A 12671-nucleotide genomic window follows, 5' to 3' on the forward strand; every position below is an offset into this window, starting at 1 on the left:
GCTTGAACTATGTAGATTGTCTTTGAAGTTACCATTTGCAACACTATTAATAGAACCCTGGTAAAGACTTTTAATCACACATTTAATGATGTAACTTGGTATTAACTTTAAAATAACATTTGTGATTTATATAAATGTATATTTTAATGTTACTGGACAAAAACAAAAAAAAGACCTCAGTAAACTTAAAGGTATGAGAGTCTTTCCATTAATTGCATACTTATTAAAAATTGACCCTTTCAGCATCAGGCAGTTAAATTTTTGCTGGTGACAATCTTTCCTCCTGGATCATATTTTCACTTTTCTGGATGTGTCTGTAGGAAAGGAGAGGGAAGGGTTACTTCTTGTTGGTCTTTCTTTCCTTCTTACTCTTTTTCTTCTCCCTCTTTCTGTCTTTCTTTCCTTCCTTCTTTCCTTCTTACTCTTTTCCTGTCTCTCTCTCTCTCTCATTCTTGCTTTCTCTTTGTCTTTCATTCTTTCTCTCTTGCTTTCTGTCCCTCATTCTCTCTCTCCTGTTTCTTGTTTCTTTACCTTCCTTGTAAATGCTGGAAATTTCAGCACCAGCACTTCTAATCTCAGGAGCATGGTTAGACGATATTAGTCAAACATTCATTTTAACACTAGATTCTAGGTCAAAAGGATTTTTTATTTCTGGAAAGATTGGCAGCAACAACTTATTTTTGAGTCTGTCGCTTCCTTTGGAAACTGCAATATACTTCTCAGGATTATCTGGACACTTTCACTCAAATTCCCTGCTACAGGAATTAATGTCTCGGAATATTTTCAATGACCAATAGAATGTGTGACTTCCTCTCTGACTGCAAAACTTTATCATCTGTTGTTGTAAAGGTCCTAAGTTTATAAATTAATGTGTGAGATCTCTGATGTATGTTAATAAGAGAAATTGAGAAAGACATGGAGTTAATATTGTGCTTAATGTTAGAGGTTCATTCTACCTAACATTTATGTGTCAGAAATCTGAGCTGTTCACCTCAGGTTGAATGGTTGTTGAAGACAAATATGCGCTTCCAGAGGGTGACTGCTTTGATCTAATTTGGTTGCCTTTCATAGGGTGAGATTAATGTCTCTCTGGAGGTGCCTACTTCTTTTCATTGACAATAACACAAGTGCAAGATGACTAGCACAGCACTAAGCATTGAATTTTAAAACACTGATATTCAGGCAAACCAGTCCTACCTGACATTTCTTTTATGACTGCACTTTGATATAATAACTAGTCCTTACAATTCGGTAAGTGTAGGGGATGTTAAATGTCTTTGAAGTCTCACCTTTTTGATTGCTGTAATTTTGCTATTCTTTAAAAACAAATGAATAAAAAAAAAACAGTATAGAAATACAGTTGCAATCACGGAAACATGGTGGGATGACTCACACACTGGAGTGCTGCAATTGATAGCTAGAAACTCTTCAGAAGGGATAGACAAGGAAGGAGAGGTCGTTGGGTAGCCCCGTATGTTAGGAAGTGTTTTGATTGTCTAAAGTCTGATGATGGTAACAACAGGGTTGAGGGTTTATGGTTAAGAATCAGGGGAAACTCTAGTAAGGCGGATATCATGGTGGAAGTCTGTTATAGACCAACCAACCAGGATGAAGAGGCAGAAAAACTATTTTATAAGCAGCTGGAACAAATGTCACAATCTCTAGCCCTTGTTCTTGTGGTGGACTTCAACTTACCAGATGTCTGCTGGAAATAAAATACAGCAGAAAGGAAACAGTCTAGAAGGTTTCTGGAGTGAAGATAACTAGGGAACATGCTCCACTGGACCCATTTTTTGTGAACAGAGAAGGACTTGTGATGGTAGGAGATTGTCTTTGGCTTAGTGATCATCAAATGTTAGAGTTTTCAATTCTCAGAGAAGTAAGGAGGTGGGTCAGCAGAACTGCTACCTTGGACTTCCATAGGGCAGACTTTAGCTTGTTTAGGAGCTTTGTTGATGGTGTCCCTTGGGAGGCCATCCTGAAGGGCAAAGGAGTCCAGGAAGGCTGGACATTCTTCAAAAAGGATATCTTAAAGGTGCAGGAGCAGGCCATCCCCATGTGCTGAAAGATGAGCTGGCAGGGAAGAAGACAAACCTGGCTGAACAGAGAGCTTTGGTGGAACCCAGGGCAAAAAAGAGAGAATCTATGACCTTTGAAAGAAGGGGCAGAAAACTCAGGAGGACTACAAAGGTGTTATGAGGTTACGCAGAGAGAAATTTAGAGAAAATTAGAAGGGCCAAAGCCCAACTCAAATTGAATCTGTCTACTGCCATAAAAGACAATAAAAATGTTTCTATAAATACATTGGCAACAAAAGGAGGACTTTGGAGAGTTTTCATCCTTTATTTGATGTGGGGGGAAACATAGTGAGAAAAGATAAGGAAAAAGCTGAGGTACTTAATGCCTTCTTTTCCTCAGTCTTTAATAGTAAGACCAGTTGTTCTCCCTGTACCCAGCCCCTTGAGCTGGAAGACAGGGATGGGGAGCAGAGTGAATCCCCCATAATCCAAGGGGAGATGGTCAGTGACCTGCTATACCACTTAGACACACACAAGTCTATGGGGCTGGATGGGCTTCATCCAAGGGTACTGAGGGAGCTGGCGGAAGTGCTCACCAAGCCACTTTCCATCATTTATCAGCAGTCCTGGATAACTGAGGATGTCCCAGTTGACTCGAAGTTAGCAGATGTCACACCCATCTACAAGAAGCAGATCCTGCTTGCCTAACCTGATCTCCTTCTATGACCATGTCACCCACTTAATAGATGAGGGAAAGGCTGTGGATGTTGTCTACCTAGACTTTAGAAAAGCCTTTGACACTGTTTCCCACACATTCTCCTGGAGAAACTGGCTGGTCATGGCTTGGATGGGCATACTCTTTGCTGGGTAAAAAACTGGCTGGATGGCCAGGCCCAAAGAGTTGTGGTGAACGGAGTTAAATCCAGTTGGTGGCTGGTCTCAAGGGGTCTTTCGCAGGCCTCAGTATTGGGCCCATTTCTGTTTACTCTCTTTATCAATGATCTGGATAAGGGGATCGAGTGCACCCTCAATAAGTTTGCAGACCACACTAAGTTAGGTGGGAGTGTTGATCTGCTTGAGGGTAGAAAGGCTCTGCAGAGGCATCTGGACAGGCTGGAGCGATGGGCCAAGGACAATTGTATGAGGTCCAACAAGGTTAAGTACTGGGTACTGAACTTGGGTCACAGCAACCCCATGCAACCCTACAGGCTTGGGGAGGAGTGGCTGGAAAGCTGAAAGTCAGAAAAGGACCTGGGGGTGTTGATTGACAGCCAGCTGAATATGAGCCGGCAGTGTGCCCAGGTGGCCAAGAAGACCAATAGCATCCTGGTTTGTATCAGAAATAGCTTGACCCGCAGGACCAGAGAAGTGATCTTACCCCTGTACTCAGCACTGATGAAGCCACACCTTGAATACTGTGTTCAGTTTTGGACCCCTCACTATAAGAACGACATTGAGGTGCTGGAGCATGTCCAGAGAAGGGCAACAAAGCTGGTGAAGGTCTAGAGCACAAGTCTTATGAGGAGCAGCTGAGGGAATTGGGGTTGTTTAGCCTGGACAAAAAGACACTGAAGGGAGACCTTATTGCTCTCTACAACTACCTGAAAGGAGATTGTAACAATGTGGGTGTTGGTCTCTTCTCCCAGGGAACAAGTGATAAGACAAGAGGAAATGATCTCCAGTTGCACCAGGGGAGGTTTCAATTGGATATTAGGAAAAGTTACTTCACCAAAAAGAATGTCAAGCATTGGAAGAGGCTGCCCAGGGAAGTGGGTGAATCACCATCCCTGGAGGTATTTTAAATATTGTAAATTTGGTGCTTAGGGACATGGTTTAGTGGTGGACTTAGCAATGCTAGATTTATGGTTGGACTCAATGATCTTAAAGGTCCTTTCCAACCTAAATATTTCTATGATTCTATGATTCTGTTCTATGCAAATGCGGAAAAGAACAAGGTTAGTGATGTATCCAGGGCTCCTTATTTCTGTGTGGGATTTCCTCAGTAGGATAATGCAAGAAGACATTTGATATAATTCCTCTGAAGTGGAATTATGTGCTGAAGAAGCATCAATTTTCTTGTGAGTCATTTTACAGTCTGATTGATAGTGTATGGTGCAGCACACTTAGAAAATTAGATAGGTCTACTGTAAGTCTGAAGAGGAGAGGAGAGGAGAGGAGAGGAGAGGAGAGGAGAGGAGAGGAGAGGAGAGGAGAGGAGAGGAGAGGAGAGGAGAGGAGAGGAGAGGAGAGGAGAGGAGAGGAGAGGAGAGGAGAGGAGAGGAGAGGAGAGGAGAGGAGAGGAGAGGAGAGGAGAGGAGAGGAGAGGAGAGGAGAGGAGAGGAGAGGAGAGGAGAGGAGAGGAGAGGAGAGGAGAGGAGAGGAGGGAAGGGAAGGGACAAAATTTTGTTAAAATTTGTGTATGAAATATGAGCCTGGGAAAGTAAACCAAGCATTTGGCAGACTGCTTAAGTAGAGAGTCCAAATTTGTTTATATAAAGAACTTTCTCTCCAGAGACTTCCACTGATTCATTTCACCTAGCTTTAGACTCTTCATACCTTAAGTGTTCTGCAGAGTAACTGCATCTATTCATGAACAATGCAGAGAGATTGGAGATAACTACATCCCACACATTAAGATTCTTAGTTAAGTATGTAAATGTCGATGACATGTGTCTAGGCCAAAAAGACTTATTGTGTAACTTACCTGTAGAAATAAAGTTTGTATATATGTGTACACATCAAAATGCATACTGTTATCAAAAAGACATAAAGACAGGTTAAAGAAGCTTGTAAAGCACATAAAAGTTGGCTTCTTTTGTATGTAATTTTCTTTTAAAGAATGACATCTTGCATACAGAAAATTCATTCTTCACCAAGATGTCACCTTTCACAATTTATTATGGTGTTTCTTGGATTTCTACACAGTATATCAGATTGTAGTCTACTAATAAATCACATAATAAAATGTGACAATTTTTGAAATATATTTAGTCCTCAATGTAATGAAGGCATAGTCATAATGGAGATCGGGATTTCAACATCTGTCTCACTTCACTGTATAATAGTTGTAGGTGTATTACAGTGAATATCGAATATACTGACAAGTTAATTTAATATGGGTGTTCCTGCGTCTTGTGCATTATCACTGTACATTTTGTTCCCTGTGAAAATACCACCTTCCTTTAATATTTTATATGGCAATGATATCATGGGAGCTGGCAAATTTTCTTGAAAAGCTGAGATGTAAAGATGACTTCTGTAACTGCCTAGAACTGTGACTGTTTATTATGATATACTTAAAATTATGACCATTGGATCAGATACGGAAATAATGTCACATTTGAAGTAGACTTCCCCTACCACATATTATATAACAAAACTTGTCCTGCCTGCCACATTCTCCTCTTTTCTTGCTCTTCACTCATATTATTCAGAGACTATTGTTGTAGAACAGGAAGTAAATGAATGTTTTATTCTGATCTCCAGTTGCCTGGAGACTAGGTCCCAGAAGTACAAGATGTCTCTCCTGTTCAAATTGAAACACTAGATACTCTGCTCATCTGTCATTTCCAGTTCATGCATTTGTTGTCTAAATACGATTTTTCTTGAACACCCACTCTTCTTAAACTTGTAACCTGTATATGTTATGTTCATTCGAGACACCAAAAGGTGATTATTAAAGAACTCAGTTTATCACAGAGAACTCAAAATATTGCCTATAAATTGTAGGTTCACAGTTTTATTCAAAACTCATTAGGAGTGTAAACATCACATAAATGGCTATTCAAATAAAATCAATACACAGTCACGCTATACCTACAAAAATAGAAGATAATACATGAGCTATTAGGTGGAAGGCTTGCAGGCTTTCTATTTTCTATTTTAAAATACATGCAAACATAGGCCTTCTAGTTTTCCTCTCTACTGGGGTCAGACGTTACGTTTTAATGCATTGTTAAAGAGCATGTGTGTGCTTCATATCAGTTACGCTGATTTTATCAGAGAAAACTTTTTCAATTGACTTTCTGTTCCAGTATTTTCAGTTCTCTATATGACTTAAGAAATTATCCAAAAAGGTAAGATGTCTAAGTCAGATTACTACAAGCACTAATTAGACCATTTATCTTCTAGTAGCTGGGATGAAAGACAATTATGGGTATTGCTGCCTGAATAATGCAAAGATGAATTAATATACTCAGTAAACAGTGAACTGCAGGGATTTTGGATAAAGAGTAGTAAATAACACACACACACACACACACACACACAACCCCAAAAGAGAAAAAGGACAGTTATTAACACCTCTGGATAGGATGAGGGGAAGAACAGAACTATTTAAATGTTTTCCTCTTAAATTTTTTCTGCACTTTCAAGCAGAACAACATCATACCATGACTGGTGATTTTTGAGGTTTGCAGGAGTCATGTAGCAGCTCATGCAGACACTAAAAACCAGATGAATGCCGGTTATCCTGGTGCATCACATCCACTGCAATATTGAATCTATACAATAGCCTGCCTTGAAGAATGAGTCAAAGCAGACCTTTGCTTTTAGTGTTTCTATTGGATCTCCTTCTCACAATTTTTCTTTCCTTTTTTCTAAATCCTCTGTACAATGTAACTGTATTTGCATCTTCTCTTGCTTTTGAACATTTTTTCCTACTGTGTTGTCTTGTATAATTGTTTTCATTTCAGTGCCACATGGAAAAAAATAAATGTGTGCACCTATGAGGCCTTAGAACAAAAAATCCACCAAAGCTAATTGTTCTTGCTTTGGCAGTCATTATAAAGGAAGCAGAAGAATTTCTCTAGTGCAGATAATTAAACAGGGAGTTGAAAACTTGCTTTAACAGAGATGAGAAAAATTTAATTCACAGCAAATAATAGATGAAGTAGACATTCACTTTATAATTCATAAGAATTCATCTATTTGTGTGTCTCCAGAAAATGAGGGAAAATTGAGACCTGCCTAGATTCTAATCTCTTGAAGTCTGGTCTTTAGATCAAATGTAAATATCATATTTCAATGAAAGTAAACTTAAAGTTTTCCCATTTTTTTTTTAAAAAAAAAAGCTCTATCTCTGCTAATCTTCTTTACTTGCATATATACTTATATATCTTTGACCTAAAGAGGATGTGTTCTAAGTGTGATACTACTGCTTAAAAGTACTAATGAATAGTCTTAGCTGAAAGTTCAGAGACATAAATCTAACTTTTTTTTTTTTTCCAGATGAATAATGACAGTGTCTGTCAGCATAGATCAGGCAAAGGTGTCCAACTGAATTTCAGCATGCAATCAAAAAGCAAAATTAAATAAAACATTGAAAATAATAGAAAATAATCATAGAAGAGGCACACAGACAAAAATCAATATGAGTGGCAGGTCATCTAGTAAAGAAAAGAAGAAACAAAAAAGACAGGTGAGAAAACATTAGAATTTAAGAAAAAAATCTAGAATAACAAATGTGTGACACAAAAGTGCAGGAAAGAAGATACATGGATTTATTTTTTAACATATATGTAATTGATGAAAAGGCTGGTCCATAGCCATTTTCTGCTGTGTTCATTGATGCTATTTTTATGCTTTCCTTCTGAAGTTTGACAGGATCCTCATTTAATAATCATGCAGTTTCATTGCTATTCAGAAGCACCATGACTTTTGCCTTGTCTATGACTAGATTTTCTTTCTTTAAAAAGAGGGAATAACACAGAAATGTGAATGCAACTGCATTATAGCTGACATACACCCTAGTAAGTAGTTGGGATGTAGCTGGGCATTCAGCTGGACCAAAAGTCCACATACACTTCCACATGCTTTCAATCTTCAGCACAGCCCTTAACAAAGAAAGTGATAGACCTTTCCAACAATTTAAAGGTCTGCATTTTATGTTATGCTAATTGCCTCTTTAGCAGCTTGTATTTGTACAAATCAGTCCATCCTTCACTAAGGCAATCTTCATGAACTCTGGCCAAATCAAATCATGAAGCCACCTGTCATATTCATAGTTGCCCTACAGAAATGTACTTTTACTGTACATATCTCACAGAGGTATATGCATTAAAAGGGGTATTGCACACAGAACTGTAGCTGGTGTGAATTGGTTATATTCAATCACAAAAGGATAGACTGCACAAACTAGCCTTCAAGCTGAAACCATGCAACTCTTAATAATGCCAAACGTCTGCAAAAGTCCTTGGTATTTTGCCTGAGTCCTAAAGCTGTTAAAAAACCCCAACATATAAAGTCTGTGAAAATCTGTCTCTTTATAGAAGTAAATCAGAGTTGTTCCTAACTGCATATTCACTCCAACAATACATATAAGTATTTACTGAAAAAGAAAAATCTCATGAATTTGGACTTCTGCTTTCACATCTCAGAAAACCTAACTGTTAGAGGTAGGAAAAGTATCAATATAAGATTGAGCTTTTAAAAATATTTCAATAATTGACAGAATCTACCTTACTAGTTTGCCTCCGGATGTGTTTTATTAATTTAATTAACTTTGCATCTGAAATAGAATTTGTGTGTCCTTTATCCCGCAAGCTGCAATCATTATAAAGCTTCCTGTATCTTTAGTTTTCATGGGCTGTCAATGTAGGTGGAGTGAAGTATGGTGAGTGAGTCATGGTGTCACAAATGAGTGAATGCATTTTTTTTTTTCTTGTTAACTTTGACAAATAGCATTCAATGAGGTAGAAATTTTAATTCTATTTATTGATAATAGTGATGGGAGTTATATAATTGGTAGGCCATGGGCAATGAGAGTAATGTTGGCATTATTGCATATATAGAAAATTCTTTTTTGTTTTAATTAATTTTCTTAAGGTGACAGGTTGTTGTCCTCTTACAGATCTATATAAGGGGTTAAGGAGTTCTGAAACACTTCTTAGACCCTATGTTCACCTTTGGACACAACTATATCACTTAGTATATCTATGAGGGAAAAATGCTGTATTTACACGTATTATACATGTAAATCTGGTGCCAACTATTTTGTTGGTGGTACAAAGCAGATTATAATTTTGAGAGCCACACAATAACACAATCATCCTGGTCAAGACTGATATCAAAGACAACACAAGAGTTTGCACAGTAAACACTACAGTTTTCCACAAGATCTTCAGGGTCCAGTGGCTTATGAATGCTCTCACAGGTTATGATTTTTTATCCACTGATATTTCAAACAGTGTTAAATTTTTAGGAAACATCAACAGAACTTAATTTCTTAAATTTGCTGGCTGTTGGTAATTTTAAGGTTTCATTTTAGGGAAAAAAATCACCGTAATTTATTTTTTTTTTTTATTGATGTGGGGTACTTTACTAGCTTTCATACTCTTGTTGTAGTTTGCAAACTGCATTTATTTAAAAAAAAAAAAACAAAATCACACACATAGACACAAAAGAGACATTCCCCTACTCTTTATACTCCAAATATTGCTTTGGGAATTTTTCAGGGGAGGGATAGCACTTCTAAACTTTTATTTAATGCCTTTCTTTAATTTTTTATTATTCTTTAGTTTGTTTTGTTTATTATAATTGACAAGATTTCTTGGGCATGACATTTCTTAAATTTACAATTGTGTCTCTTGTCTAGTTAGCCACCTGATATGTACTTTAAAGTATTAAAGAGAGAATATTGCCTCTAGACAACTAACATTGTTCCAATTTGCAAAGAAATTTGAGATCACAAAGGGAAAGGTGTTCACTAATTATTATTATGGAAAAAATCCATTTTTCAATGTTTACATATAAAAACTTCTGCTTTTAAAAATAGTCCTGAGGATAACCATAAAAATCTTCAAAGAAAGCTTTCTTATGCTGAAGAATACGATTAAATGTGGCACTTCATACAGTGTGTTACAAACAGTTGTGGAATAGAAATCTTGGAAAAATAGTAATTTAAACATGGGTGGGTTTTTTTATTTAATAGTACTTTTACCTGGAAAAGTAACAGAAGAAAACTAAAGCAGAAAGATAATGTCATTCCAACACCTCCAGTATTATACTGGAAGGTTATATTTATTGCTATATGGGAAGTTTATGTTTAAGTTTGACACAAAACTATTAAAATGCCTCAGTGTCCTCTAATAAATATATAACAGCAGAGGCACTGTGGAGTTCAATGAATTACATCTTCTTATATCGTTCTTCTAGGTGGGATTGCAATGAAAGAGAAAAAAAAATCCTTCTCCATTATCAGGGTAATTAGTTCCATAAATTCCTTTATGTCTTCAGTGAAGAAATGGGGTAATTACATTGTGAAATTTCATTTTCCTAAGGGGACACATTAATTTATGGGCACATGTAATATTTGTTTCAGCACAAGGTTTCCACATTCTGTACATGTACTTCATTATGTAGAAAAGAAATATTTTAAAGCACACAAGATTTTACATATAGTACAATGTGATTTTTTTTTTAATTTAGGCAATTTATTTTTAGCAAATCTCTTGGATTCTGAACTTCATTAAGTACACTATAAGGCTTAAAACAGAAAACCAAGTAATTTTACTTTTATTCCTTGAGAGAAGAAAATATTTGATTTCTAGATAGATATTAAGGTTCATAAAATATTATTAAAAGCAGTAAGTGTGGTGGCAACTTAATTATTACAAAACAGTATGAGTAGGGTCAGGGCCCATGTTTTATTAAATTTTATTTCATGGGAAATATACTATGGTAATTACTAACACAGCTTTATCTATCTTTCTATTATTTAAACAGTAATATCACCTCTTTTAAAGGTTAATAACATTATTATTATTTAATCCACTAGATTTTATTGAATACTTTGAGACCTCTGAGGTAGATACTAGTCAATCTGAACAGACTGTTTTCTTATGTCTTCTTGTTATGCTCAAAATCTTGTGAACGGGCAAAAAGGAAACACATCTTGCAAATAAAGCCAGGAATTTATTGTTGATATAATTGAAATCTTAACAGTCTAATTCAAAAATCATTATTAGTCTAGACCTCATTATTACAGAGAAAAGAAAAAGTGAACAGTAAGGTAGTTAAAATTATTGTTCATACCCTCTTTACTTTCTACTTTTTTTCCTGGTGTCATGCTCACCCTCTCCCTGCTCCTTGGTGGTTTCATAATGATAGTGATGGTGGGGATGCTATGGTGAGTCATCAGCAGCCGGAGTCCTTTGTTGTGAGGAATGTGATGCACATGTTGATGGTTTCTTCTTCCTCACTCTAAAGCCCTGTTGTGGTCCTTTTTATGTGTTTGCTGACTCACTTTTACACTTTTTCTGTTTCTTCAATGGTTTACAGTTCCATGTTGTATCAAAAATTATTATATATGATCCTTTTAGTATGTCATATAAAAAAGCGTGTCTTTGTTCTCTTTTTGCTGCCAACATCAGTTTTGCTCCAGTCTGTTTTTCTGTAACTATTACTGAGCTGTTTGTAGTTGTGGAGTCTCCAACTCCAGCCTGTGCCTCATCCCTTACAGTCCCATTCCTGTACTCCCCTCCAACTAACTCATCCTGAGTTCCCACCTCTCAAGGACAGTATTGTACCAAGCCTCTATTCCTCTGCTCTACATTATTATGTTAGTCATAAGCCTCTCATTCTGCATAGAAGAACTAATAACAGCTATATATATATATATAAAGCATATATATATTCAAAGACAACAAAAGTAAAATAAATTAACCATAGATATCTGGTCTATGAGAGAAATTGGTGTTTCAGATAAACCAAATGAAACAAAGCTGCAGACAGGCCAAGACAAGTTTAGGCAGAGCAAACCTGACAAATGTAAGCCCTGAGGCCATGCAAACTCAGTACAGAGCTTATGGTCTGTTACTAGCAATGGAAATATGATATTACAGGGTATACAGTTACACTATACAGTTAGGAAATAACTCTGCCTGCAGTACTGACTTTCCCTGGGAAGCAAGTAAAGTGGCTTTATGCCTCTATGCACAATGAGCCCAAGCCTATGCTATGCAGAGTTCCCTGTGCATGTATGATAAAGCTGATTCATCAGATTTTTTGCACAATGGCATCTGGCTGTTATTTTCAACCTGGACAGCTAGACCCTAAAAGTCCCATTGTTTTCAGTGGTCTCTGAGGCAATGAGCATTCAGGCTCTGATCACTAGTGGGCTTCCCTTGCATCAAGTCGCTGTTGAAGTTCTCCCCTTACTGAGTAAACCAATGGGTTTCAAAAGAGTCTGAATATCACCCCAACAGCAATAGTGAGACTGAATAGGACAATTCTCTCATCATTAAGTGCACACAAGTAAAACAGATGGGCAGTACACCCAGGGACTTTTTTTAAGAGACACCAGATTATTAGACTTTTCATCATAGAAATGAGTCAGTTGTGCACACATTTCTGGCTGTGTTCCTGCTTCTTAGCTCTTATACATGTAGCTCTGTTCCCACACTACCTTGCTCAGGGGAAGACACCTCAGCAGTATACCTTCCAAGACATTTTATTTTATAAGGGTTAAGAGACTTATAAGGGTAGCACCATCTGTTTTTGCAGCACCATGTTTTATTACAATATATTATAATGCAAATGGCTTTAGCACTTTCCTCAGGTTAGTAGGCAAAATTTACAATTTATCTTGACAGGAAAATAGTGACCTTCTCTCAGGAGCTAGCTGTTATAGTCACTGTTGGTTAGCACTAAGTT

This window comes from Strix aluco, chromosome 2 (assembly GCF_031877795.1).
Source record: "Strix aluco isolate bStrAlu1 chromosome 2, bStrAlu1.hap1, whole genome shotgun sequence".
In the NCBI taxonomy this organism is placed as follows: Eukaryota; Metazoa; Chordata; class Aves; order Strigiformes; family Strigidae; genus Strix; species Strix aluco.